This window comes from Salvia hispanica, chromosome 6 (genome assembly GCF_029641045.1).
Source record: "Salvia hispanica isolate PSC_SH4W2 chromosome 6, Shi_PSC_v1, whole genome shotgun sequence".
NCBI lineage: Eukaryota > Viridiplantae > Streptophyta > Magnoliopsida > Lamiales > Lamiaceae > Salvia > Salvia hispanica.
Genome location: NC_142697.1, coordinates 7,830,794 through 7,841,460, shown reverse-complemented (window position 1 = coordinate 7,841,460; position 10,667 = coordinate 7,830,794). Strand labels below are relative to the sequence as shown.

The following is a 10,667-nucleotide window of genomic DNA, read 5'->3' as shown; positions in this document are numbered from 1 at the left end:
AAAGTGACCACCTTTACCACAAGTGAAGCAATTATCTGACCCTGCCTTGCAAACCCCACGGTGTATCCTGTTGCACTTGGAACTTGGAATGGGCTTTAGCCGGAAAGTTCCTGTTGGGTTGTAAGTAGGTTGTCTCAAAAAGTTTTGTGAGCGGTCTTGGCCATACCATGGTTTCTTCTGTTCCGGCTGAGTTCGATTACCTTCCCATTTTCTTTTATCTCCTGAAATTTGAGTTTGAGACTGCGGTGGTGGAGCGGCAATATTGGTCATATGTTTCTCCATTGGCATTGCTGACTCAATATCCAAAGCCCGCATGAGTGATTCAGAATAAGATAACCCACCATGACTCGCCAGTGTCATTCTTATTTCGTATCTCAAACCTCCACAAAATTTTTCAGCCACTCCCGTATTAACTTGATCTGGGGCATATCTACACATATCGCAGAAGATACGATCATATTCTGTAACTGACATCCTCCCTTGTTTCAGATTATAAAATTCCATCTCTTTCTTCTTTCGGTAACTTTTTGGAATATATTTGTCGTAGATTGCCTCCTTGAATTGTTCCCAGGTCATATTAGCCAGTTCTTGAGGCGTCATAGTCTTTCTGCGTGTCTCCCACCAGAAATCTGCTGACCCGGTAAGTTGGAAAGGCACACAAGTTAATCGCTCGGCATCTGTGCAGCGCAAGAAGACAAAAATGCGTTCAAGTGCGCGTATCCAAATCTCTGCTTCCGTAGGATCACCCATCCCATTAAATATAGGCGGTTTTTGTTTCAGAAAAATCTCTTAATTCTTCAATTTGGTAATGGAAGAGGAGGAGGAGACGGAGGTGGTGGTGGCGGTGGAGGAGATGGAGGTGGAGTCATTTCAGCACATTCTTCAAATTCGTCATGTTCAGGTGGTGTCACTATTCCAAGCCCTCTTTTTCTCCCTGTGGGTCGCCCAACTCTCCTTGGCGGCATTCTGGATTGATAATAACAGTGCTCGATAAGTTACACACATATATGCAATAATTCCAATTATATTGATGAAGAAATGAACATCACTTATATTATGCCCAACTAGAGGAATAAACAACAGTACAACCAAATCATTACAATACTTACAAAGATAATGAAGTGGTTTAAACATGTACATATATATATATGAAAATTGCCTTTTTGCAAACTAAAAAGGACTTTTTGTACAATATAATTTAGCAAAATGTCATACTGCTAACAAAAAGACCATCAAAACATGTACTCATGGTATCGTGTCATACAAAAAGTAATACTAAATATCTACAAAGGCAAAATCTATATCAGAACAGCCTCATATCGGGTCTGTTTCTGAATAGTACACGGATCATATCTAATATACTACTGAGGTGCTCCTGTTCCAGCGGCACTAGCCTCTGACTCGCGTTTTGGGTCTTGCTCTGGTTCAATTCCTCAAGGTCTTCCTCCTCGGAACTGCTCTCATTGAGGATGGCAGTCATACGACACCCTCCTGGCCTATATCGGCCACCGGTCATCTCATCAAGATGGCGAACTACCCAGGCATTAAACCTGAGTTCTGCTGAAGTCGGTGTGTGGTAAGCAGAAACTGGGGAACTCCTCTTGACGGGAGGTTTAAGGGGGTCAGCGCCTGGGAAGGTAGGTAAGGACTGCAGATGGCAGGTACCTACTCGAGCTGGCTGGTCAATAAAGTCCTCAACCTCAACAGTATGAGTCGGAGCCTTGCCCCTCCGGTGTCTCTCTGTCACTGTGTTTGGAGACCTCGCATGCTGAGTAGGTTCCTGAGTCGCAGGGATCCTCACTGGTGACCACATCAACTCGTCCAAAGGTGGGGTAGACGGGCCTGCCTCAGCATCATATCGTGCCCTCTGTCTCGAAACAGTGGGTAAAGGGGGAGGTGGCATCATCCCAGGTGCAATACTCGGCTGACACGGAAGTATGGATCCTCCTGCTGGTATAGGGTCACCGGGTAGTATATATGGTCCCAGAGGAGCATGTTTGTAAACAGTATAGCACAACTGAATTTCCCCTAAGAAGCGGGGGAAATCACCCGTGTACACAAAACGTGGCCTACGATAGAAGATATAATTCCTGGAGGTCATCCTAGCCCATTGCTGCCAAGTAAAAGGTAGTAGACTAATAAGTCGTGAAATCCCATCCATATCATCAGCCCCGTACCGGTTGGCCCGCCTCCAGAGCTTTCCAAACCGAGCAAGAAATTCTCCTAGATCTTCATTAAAGTTCATAGCACATTCTTCATACTCTTCTATCATATCTTCTGGGCTTTGTATCGGTGACGTTCTCATCCTAGCAGTCAGTCGGAAAGGGGCCATCTACACTAAAACATTCATCAATTCACATCTCGCCATGCCACATAAGTATATCCATATATATGATATCAAAATAAATTATGAAGAGATATGATAATTATCTATTGCCTCAAGATTCCATACTTGAGTTTTATTACTTGGTTACTTTCTACTTGTGATAATCTCCCCTTTATTCTTACTTTTTTTATCAGAAAAGCGAAAGACGGTAATAGCTTATTTTCTTCTTCGACCCAATATCTCATTTTCATTTTTTTTTCTTTCTTCCTTAATTACATAACTTGCTTTTGAATCATTCTTCTGGTTGAGTGCGATAGGTGAGAGTGTTGAGAGTTGATCACCTTACAGTCTAGTGAAAAAGAGTCTAGACAGAGGAATGAAAAGAAAAATGACACTCGGGTTCAGGGCAGAAAAGAACTTGCTCTGATACCACTCTGTCACGGCCGCACTAGCTAAGGATAACATAATACGGATAATCGTGACTAGGAGGGGGAGAAAAGGAGTGGGGAGAAGAAATGGGGGAAGATCGACACAAAAATACTTGGTTACTAAAACCACCAAGACATTTTATACTAAGTAAAAGTTCATACAATACCAAAAGGTAAGAGAAATAGCACAAAATATGTTTTGGTGTTCCTAAACTTGCACAACGGAAGTAGATAAACACGATCCATATATTGAAATATGAACATCTAAGAGGCTTAGTCTAAACGGCCAAAAACTTCCTCCTCTCAACACCAGATTCCCACCTCTTCATTTTATCAACCTGCACATTTAGAAATACATGCAGGGCTGAGTACATACGTACTCAATGAACGCAGTGCCGAAAGATACAATTATACATATGAAAGTGTTGCCATGTCATCACAGTAACACTCAGGGGTTTTCTTTAAAAGGCCCAAGCTTACTGTTTGACTGCGCAGTCTAAGTTACCTCGCCATATCCATCATCTCGTGCCGTGGAGATGGTGTTCTACCACGGTCACCTATAACTTTCTTGTGCCGGGAAGGTGGCCACCTTCCTCGGTCACTGAACCCGCCATTTGGCTGTCGGTCCACTGTGTACACTAATCCAAGTAGGGACACCACCCTTGCTCGGACCCGAATTCGATTCATAATATTCTTGGCATAAGCATAACAGATAGACATCTTCACATAAAAATATTTATGACAAGACAACGACATTTTTTTAGATAATGAACATGAGTTCGGATTTTCATCAAAACTCAGCTCGAAAATAATTTGTATTTTTATCCCTACTAAATGTAGGATAGAAGTTCACCTTATTTATTTTCCAAGATTTTGGAAACAACCCTTTGCTTCAACGACGATCTCCTTCGTGATTCTTACCTTTTAAAATAAATAAATAAATAAATATAAAAACAAACTAAGTTAGTTAAGCTATGAGATAATATGCCAACTCACGGTACACATCCTATTTTCTATAATTTCTTCTTTTAACTCAATGTTATAAATAAATTTGGAGGTTTAGCTAAGATATAACTAATTTACGTAAGGATGTAACAATTAAATTTATCAACCTAAGATAACTTTAACTGCATCAAGTTGTACTTGAAATTCTAATGAATCATGTAAATAAGGAAATTGGGGCTGAGGATTTGTAAATAAAGATTAGTCAAACAAATTTGATTTATATGGTATTCTATTTACTTAATTATGTAGCTTAACTCCAAAAATTAGAAAAAAACAGGGAGACCAGATTAATATCTGTCCTAAGCATAAAAGCCTAAGGAGTCTTCCCTTCAAATCCTTCCATACCCTAGCCCCCAACAAAGAGAGAGAAACTCTCTCTTTTCTCTCTCTCTGTGTGCCGCTGTGCATGCACAAGCGACGGTCTCTCCACCCTTCGCCCACACCCTGCACCCCCGGAAATTGCCAGTCATCCCAACGCCACCGTTCACACCTCATACGCCGCCGCTGTATGCGACGGCTATGGTTCCCGCCTGCGCTGGGCTCTGGGGCGGCTACTTCCGTGCGTGGTGGATGTCGCCGCTACATGCGGCGGTCACGCACCGCAGCTGCCCCTGCCCCTCTCCATGTTCGCAGGTTCCGACAGCTGATAAGATCACTATTCTCTTATCCCTCATCTCTTTTACTTATCCTCAAAAGATTCATAACTATAAAATATTAATCTTTGTCACCATAGTTTCAAAATTTATAAAATGGGAGGTTTCCATCCTTCCTAGGGTTTATGGAATCTTCATAGTCCTTTCTGCAAGTTGGAGCAGAAACTACTTCCTAAAATAAGCCATTAACAATTGTATCTATTGGAATTTTAAGACTTGACTTGTTTATTTTATGAATTATATATTTTGGGAATACTACGCATGTTAGCTTACTAAAAGGAAAACTTGGGTGATAGAACATGTTGCAGTAGTAGGTGTTATTCTTATTGAAGATTCAGGTGTTATGCTCCAAAAAAAATAAAAATATAAAAGCACTAAAATAAGAAATGAAGGTTAAGAAAATATTTACCGGTTACGGATTTTCTTCTAATGTTCTAAAGCTTGGTGAAAAGGTGGAAACAATTGGAGTGAGTTCAATATATATATATGGCCTTGGTGCTACACGTGGATTTACTCACTACGTGTAAGTGATTTGGCCTATTTATTGGGCAAGGCTATAGACTATAGTGGGGAATAATGATGGAAAATTATTATTATTATTATTATTATTATTATTATTTTATCATAATTATTATATTTGATGTATTTGTATTATTATTCATAATTTTACTCCAGATTCTAATTATAGAACCTTCAAAAATACTTAGAGGTATACTGGGATCATGCATGGTCGTCGAACAAGATGCCCGAGACCTGCACGATCTTAGTTATTTTGTAATAGAGTAGTATTATATAAGGCTTCACTTTCTTAATATGGTCAAAAGACTAGGTTGTCACAACCGGTCTACTAAGCAAAAGACTTAGACTTTGTTTACTTCTTATGCATTTAAATGTTTGTAAAACATCTTATAAATGCACAAGCAAACACAATGTAATAATGATAGTGATTCTATTCGTGCGGAACTGCTCGAATAATACTGAATCGGGTTAAAAGTGGATTATAGAGTTTTACGTATACAAGCAAGATTCTATTCGAGCGAAACTTGCTCGAAACATGCTTTTCAGTATACCAAACCTAACAGTTTTAAGGGAAACTAATTGTAGTGTCTATTAAGTGGATCTAACTCGCCAACCTCCTCTCACGATTATGTAGCAAGTTATAGCAAATCAGTGTCGAATGTGTCACTCAAACATGCAGTATTACGGAACAACTTAAGGAAGAAACGATGTATAAACGAAACAAATATTAAATAGAAAACGGAATTGTATAAACCAATAAGAGTTACTAACACATCCCTAAAATCCTATGAATTTAGTTATACATGAAAGAATAAGCTAAAAACATAGATTGTAGGTAAATCATAAAGAGAATAAGAACTAAAGCAAATAAAACCCAAAGGTTGAATCCTTGTAGCCTTGATCTTCTCTTGATTCCTTCTTCAACCCCTTGCACAATGAAGAACTCTCAAATTTATGCTATGAAATTAATTGGCAAAAAGATGAAGGATGAAAGATCAGGGTTGGAGGAGGAGCTATGAAAGCTCCCCTTTTTGGGGCTATAGAATGGTTGAATTCTATGAATGAGGTTATGGGATATATATAGGCTTGAGAAGGATTTAAATTTGGTAATAAGTTTCCTCCAAGCATTAGGAAAGATGTAATTTTCGTTCCCCATAGTAGAAGGAAAAGATTTGGCTTCACAAGGTAATATCTTCTTTTCTTCTTTAAATTTCCGCCTAGACTGCAGCTGGCAGCTTTGTGCGACTTTGGTAGAAAAGTCATAACTCTCTCCACAGAACTCTGATTGAGGTGATTCTTTTGCCATCTTGGAGAGCTTTTCAAGACGAATAGAATGTTGTGTAGAACGCCCTGATCGGACTTCAGGATCGCCGGAAAATTAAGTTTTAAGATAGCTGTCGCGCGCTCCGTTTTCCTAGCGGTCGATGGCAAGGGCCCAGCGACCGCTGGAGAGAGTCAGAGCCTTCTGGACTCTTTGCAGCGACCGCTGTGCATGTTGCAGCGGCCCGCTGGGCGTCCCTCAGCTCCTGCTTCCGGAAATTCACCTTTTTATACCCTTTTTCTGCTCTATTTTGCACATATCTCACAAAACACGTCAAAAATACCAAAATGGATAAAATATGCGAATAATGAACATGTAATGCAACTTTGACACTCAAAACGGACCAAATAATAGCCTTAAAACCATGCAAAATTCGAGCGTATAACACCTAAGCCAATTTCTCATTCAACGGCACAAAAGATATATTCACACAATAAGTGGTACGATGCTAATGACATTGTGAAAAGCTATTTGGGGCTCGGTAACTAATGTACTTCAAGGTCATAGGGCTAAGGAAAATGAATCTGATCAGCCCATATAGGAAACGAAAAAGGCTGCTATTAGAGTGGAAATAATGAAGTTGAGGCATAAATTTTTCCTAGAGGGCTCGTCTGCAAGGGCTCGTGTCCTCTAGATGATGAGCATGCCTGTCGAGTTAAAGTTAGGATAGAACTGATCCATATTCCCAATTGATTTTAATTCTCAACACTATTCCATGAAGTTTTCTCATTTTAGTTTGTATCTATGGATTAATTTCTTTGTTTTTGCGTCGTTTTTAGTCTTTTTTCTTTAGTTTGTCGAATGTTGAGTTGTCTTGTGGTTGTCTTGTTGGGGTTTGGTATACTAAAATATAGTTCAAGTGTGAATGGTGCTTGCATTGACACCAAATCAAGTGTATACATATGTTAGATCTACTTCACACCGAAATGAGAATAAATACAATATCACAATGGATTATTTTATAAAATAATACTATGTTGAATACATATGTAAAATATATAAGTCTAAGGATTTTTACATTGTGGGTCGAGTAGTGGAACTTGGCTTGTCCCTCGCAAAATAAAAGTATTTTCATAACTTAGGTAGAGCTTTGGCTTGGCTATCTATCGTGAATGGTTGAAATGTAAGTCCAAAATTATTTTCTTACCTAAGAAAACTAATGACACTAGTGTGGTATAACATTGACCAAAATCTAATTTGAGATATATCTTTATAGCTATCTACCGAAAGATATAATCTTGGAAGTTTGGTATTTTCTCCGTCCCATAATAAATGACACACTTGAGTAATGGCACAGGTTTTAGCAGATGTTATTTTGTGATTCAAATGGTGAGAAAATAATATATTATAATAATGTGAAAGAGAACATTTTTCAAAAAGGAATATGTGACATCTTTTATTGGACATCATAAAAAGGAAGTGTATCTTTAATTGGACGGAGGGAGTAGTGTTTATTAATCCTTGTATAACATAAGGCACATGTCATTAATAAGATATTACTCCATCCGTCCCACAAGAATATGCACTTTCTAATTTTAGAAAGTCTTTTATCTCCAATTAGGTGGGACCTATTTTCCACTAACAATACATTAATTACTTTTTCTATCTACCTCTCTCTTACTTTACCAATTTTATAGTAAAACTTATGTCAAACCCAAAATGCATATTCTTTGGGGACGGAGGGAGTACTTTAACTTACCAAAGAGGTGTACGTTTTTCGTAACCTAGTAAAATTCTTAAATCTTGGGTAGTACTCCATCCATCCTATAGAAATAGGCCATTTGGAGTTGGCATGAGTTTTAATATATACTAGGTAAAGTAAGATATGAGGAGAAAAAGTAGTTGAAATTGTATAGTGGATGGTGGGGCGCATAAATGATATAGTATAAGAGAAGGAGAAAAAGGTTATCATAAATGGATATGGACTATTACTATGGGAGACACGAAAAATAAAATATGTCCAATTTCTATGGGACGGATGGAGTAGTAACTAATGACTAGTATATGTTAGTTGTGTTATTGCATTCAATCGTGCGCCTGCGAGGTGTGTTGATAACCCTAATAAGTGCTTGGAAAAATAATTTATAAAGTAAAATTGACCAGTTGGAATTTATTAAATAAGTAATAAATAAGGTTCTGAACTAGAGAACTCTTTGAAAAATATATTAATTTAATTCACAATTTATAGAATTAATTAATGGGTATTGCCATCTTAAATGCAGAAAATACTATAAAAATTAATGGTACCAAGATTTCTCGTAATTTTGCGATTGGATGAGAGTCAATATTATTTTCTATAGTGACTCGAAATAATATTCCATTGGATGGATATTAAATTATGTGTTAATTAAGTTAATAAATATTTATCCAATGGATTGGTCCAAGTCCAATATCCATGGATCTCTAAACTGGTCCACTATACAACTCACTATATTAGAAAATAAAATGAGACAAGAAAACCTAATTTTTCTCGTCTTGACCTACATCAAAATTGGTGCCTCGCTCTTGGGAGAGAAGAAGGAATTTCTTGAACTCTACAAATTCATAGGAGTAGATCTAATTCTCAAGTTCTTCATGGCATGGGATTCTTATCTCTAGATCTATCAAAACCCTTATAATTTGTATCTAAGATTCGTCCACACGAAAGGAGAAATTGAAGTTTGGGGATGGGTTAGATGATTCAAGGTTGGGTACCCACACGACACGTGAAGAAGGCGCGAGCCACGTCGATTCTTTGTAAAATCAAAATATATTCTGCAATCACATATAATTTAGTTTAGTGATTTATGCACCCTCCGTCTCTAAAGAATATGCATTTTGGGTTCGGCACGGGTTTTAATGTATAATTGGTAAAGTAAGAGAGAGATAGAGAGAAAAAGTAATTAAAATATTGTTAGTAGAGAATGGGTCCCTCCTCATTAGAGAGAAAAGACTTTCCAAAATTAGAAAGTTCATATTCTTGTGGAACGGACTAAAAAGGATAGAGTGCATATTCTTGTGTGACGGAGGAGGTATGTGATATTGCATATACATATTATTTAAAATGTAAACGAATTAATTAACATAATCCCCTAAATAGATCTGATTAGAGATCCGTTAGTTTATTAACAATTTCCACTACGTAACCAAACATGTTTGACGTCTTTCCGGTGTTTCTCAGGTCAGTTTGCGTCAGGACTGATTTGGTTGTATCACTTGTTAGTTACAGAAACAGTTGGATTGTGGAGGTTTGGTTGAGAATGATCGTTGGCTGGAGTTCTTTGTGGTTGCGCGTTTTATGGTATGGAGCAAGCGACGGCTATGATTTTGCTCAAAGTAGAAGGTGGCGATTTCTGGTTGGTACTGTTGAGGGTCTTGGTGGAGGGAGCTGGAGGATCCTCCCGAAGGATCGAACTCAAACAACCGACTTCTGTCCTGGGTACTGGACATTAGTGCAGCCATGGAAATATAGATCAAATTTTGAAGAATTCTTCCCTAACCATGAATGATAATCGGGAAAAATTATAATAGATTTATGTAAGATTAAAGATAATGAATTGTACCAAGCTCTGGTAATTCCGAGACAATAGAGAAATCTTTGATGGAGATAAATGCGTCACACGGAAAAATCATGTGTTAAGGTTTTTGAGTATTTGACCTTTCTTTCGCTATGGATGATTTTCGCTCCCCCCTCCCTCACACACTATTACACCCACTGATTCACACACATCACTCACGGCGTGATTCTCTGATTCAAACTGGCCGGTGTCCTCTCCTCGTCGTTGTTCTTTCATTCAAGGTTGCCTCTGTCAATGAAGGAGCTGGGGGTAACCCCCCTCCCCTCCCCACTGCTCTCCCACCATCAGAACCTGTTCTTCTTGCTTCGCGCCATCACTATCCCTCAAAAATGCCTCTAGAAAACGCCTCTTCCATAAGCAAGGAATGAGAATGAAAATGGGAAAATCACTTTCACGAGATTCCACGGAAGTCAAATGCCAAAACATCCTGCAAAAGGCAACACTGTCATCCATCCTTGAAACCAGAGCCATCTACTAATGGCTCACCTACAGTATGCTCTCGGAAGGCAAATGAAAATGACAATGAAGGGGTAATGAAGATGAAAAGGGGAGCGAGCCCATAAAAAAAGACAAAGGCCTGGAGTGAGCAAGAACAAAGCACTTTTCAGCAACGGCAGCTTTATAAGCAACACCAGCGCTCCGATGCAACAAACCATACCGCGTTTGATCCAAAAAAAATCAGGCAGCTAGGTACAACTGGAGCACAAGATGGCATCCCTTCCATATCCTTCACGGTTCTGATACAGACTACCTAACGGAATGGATGGGTTACGGAGTGGTTGGTAAATTTTCTCATTAAATTCCCACCTCCTTAGGTTAACTTTTGGGACGATATATGGTTGGAGAACTTCCCCATCT

At 38.7% G+C, this 10,667-nt stretch overlaps 1 pseudogene; it reads right to left on the bottom strand.

Annotated features, from left to right (window-relative positions):
* Positions 1-1,361: 1,361 nt before the first annotated feature.
* On the bottom strand, positions 1,362-2,332 carry LOC148923143 (uncharacterized; annotated as a pseudogene).
* Between the last annotated feature and the right edge of the window lie 8,335 nt (positions 2,333-10,667).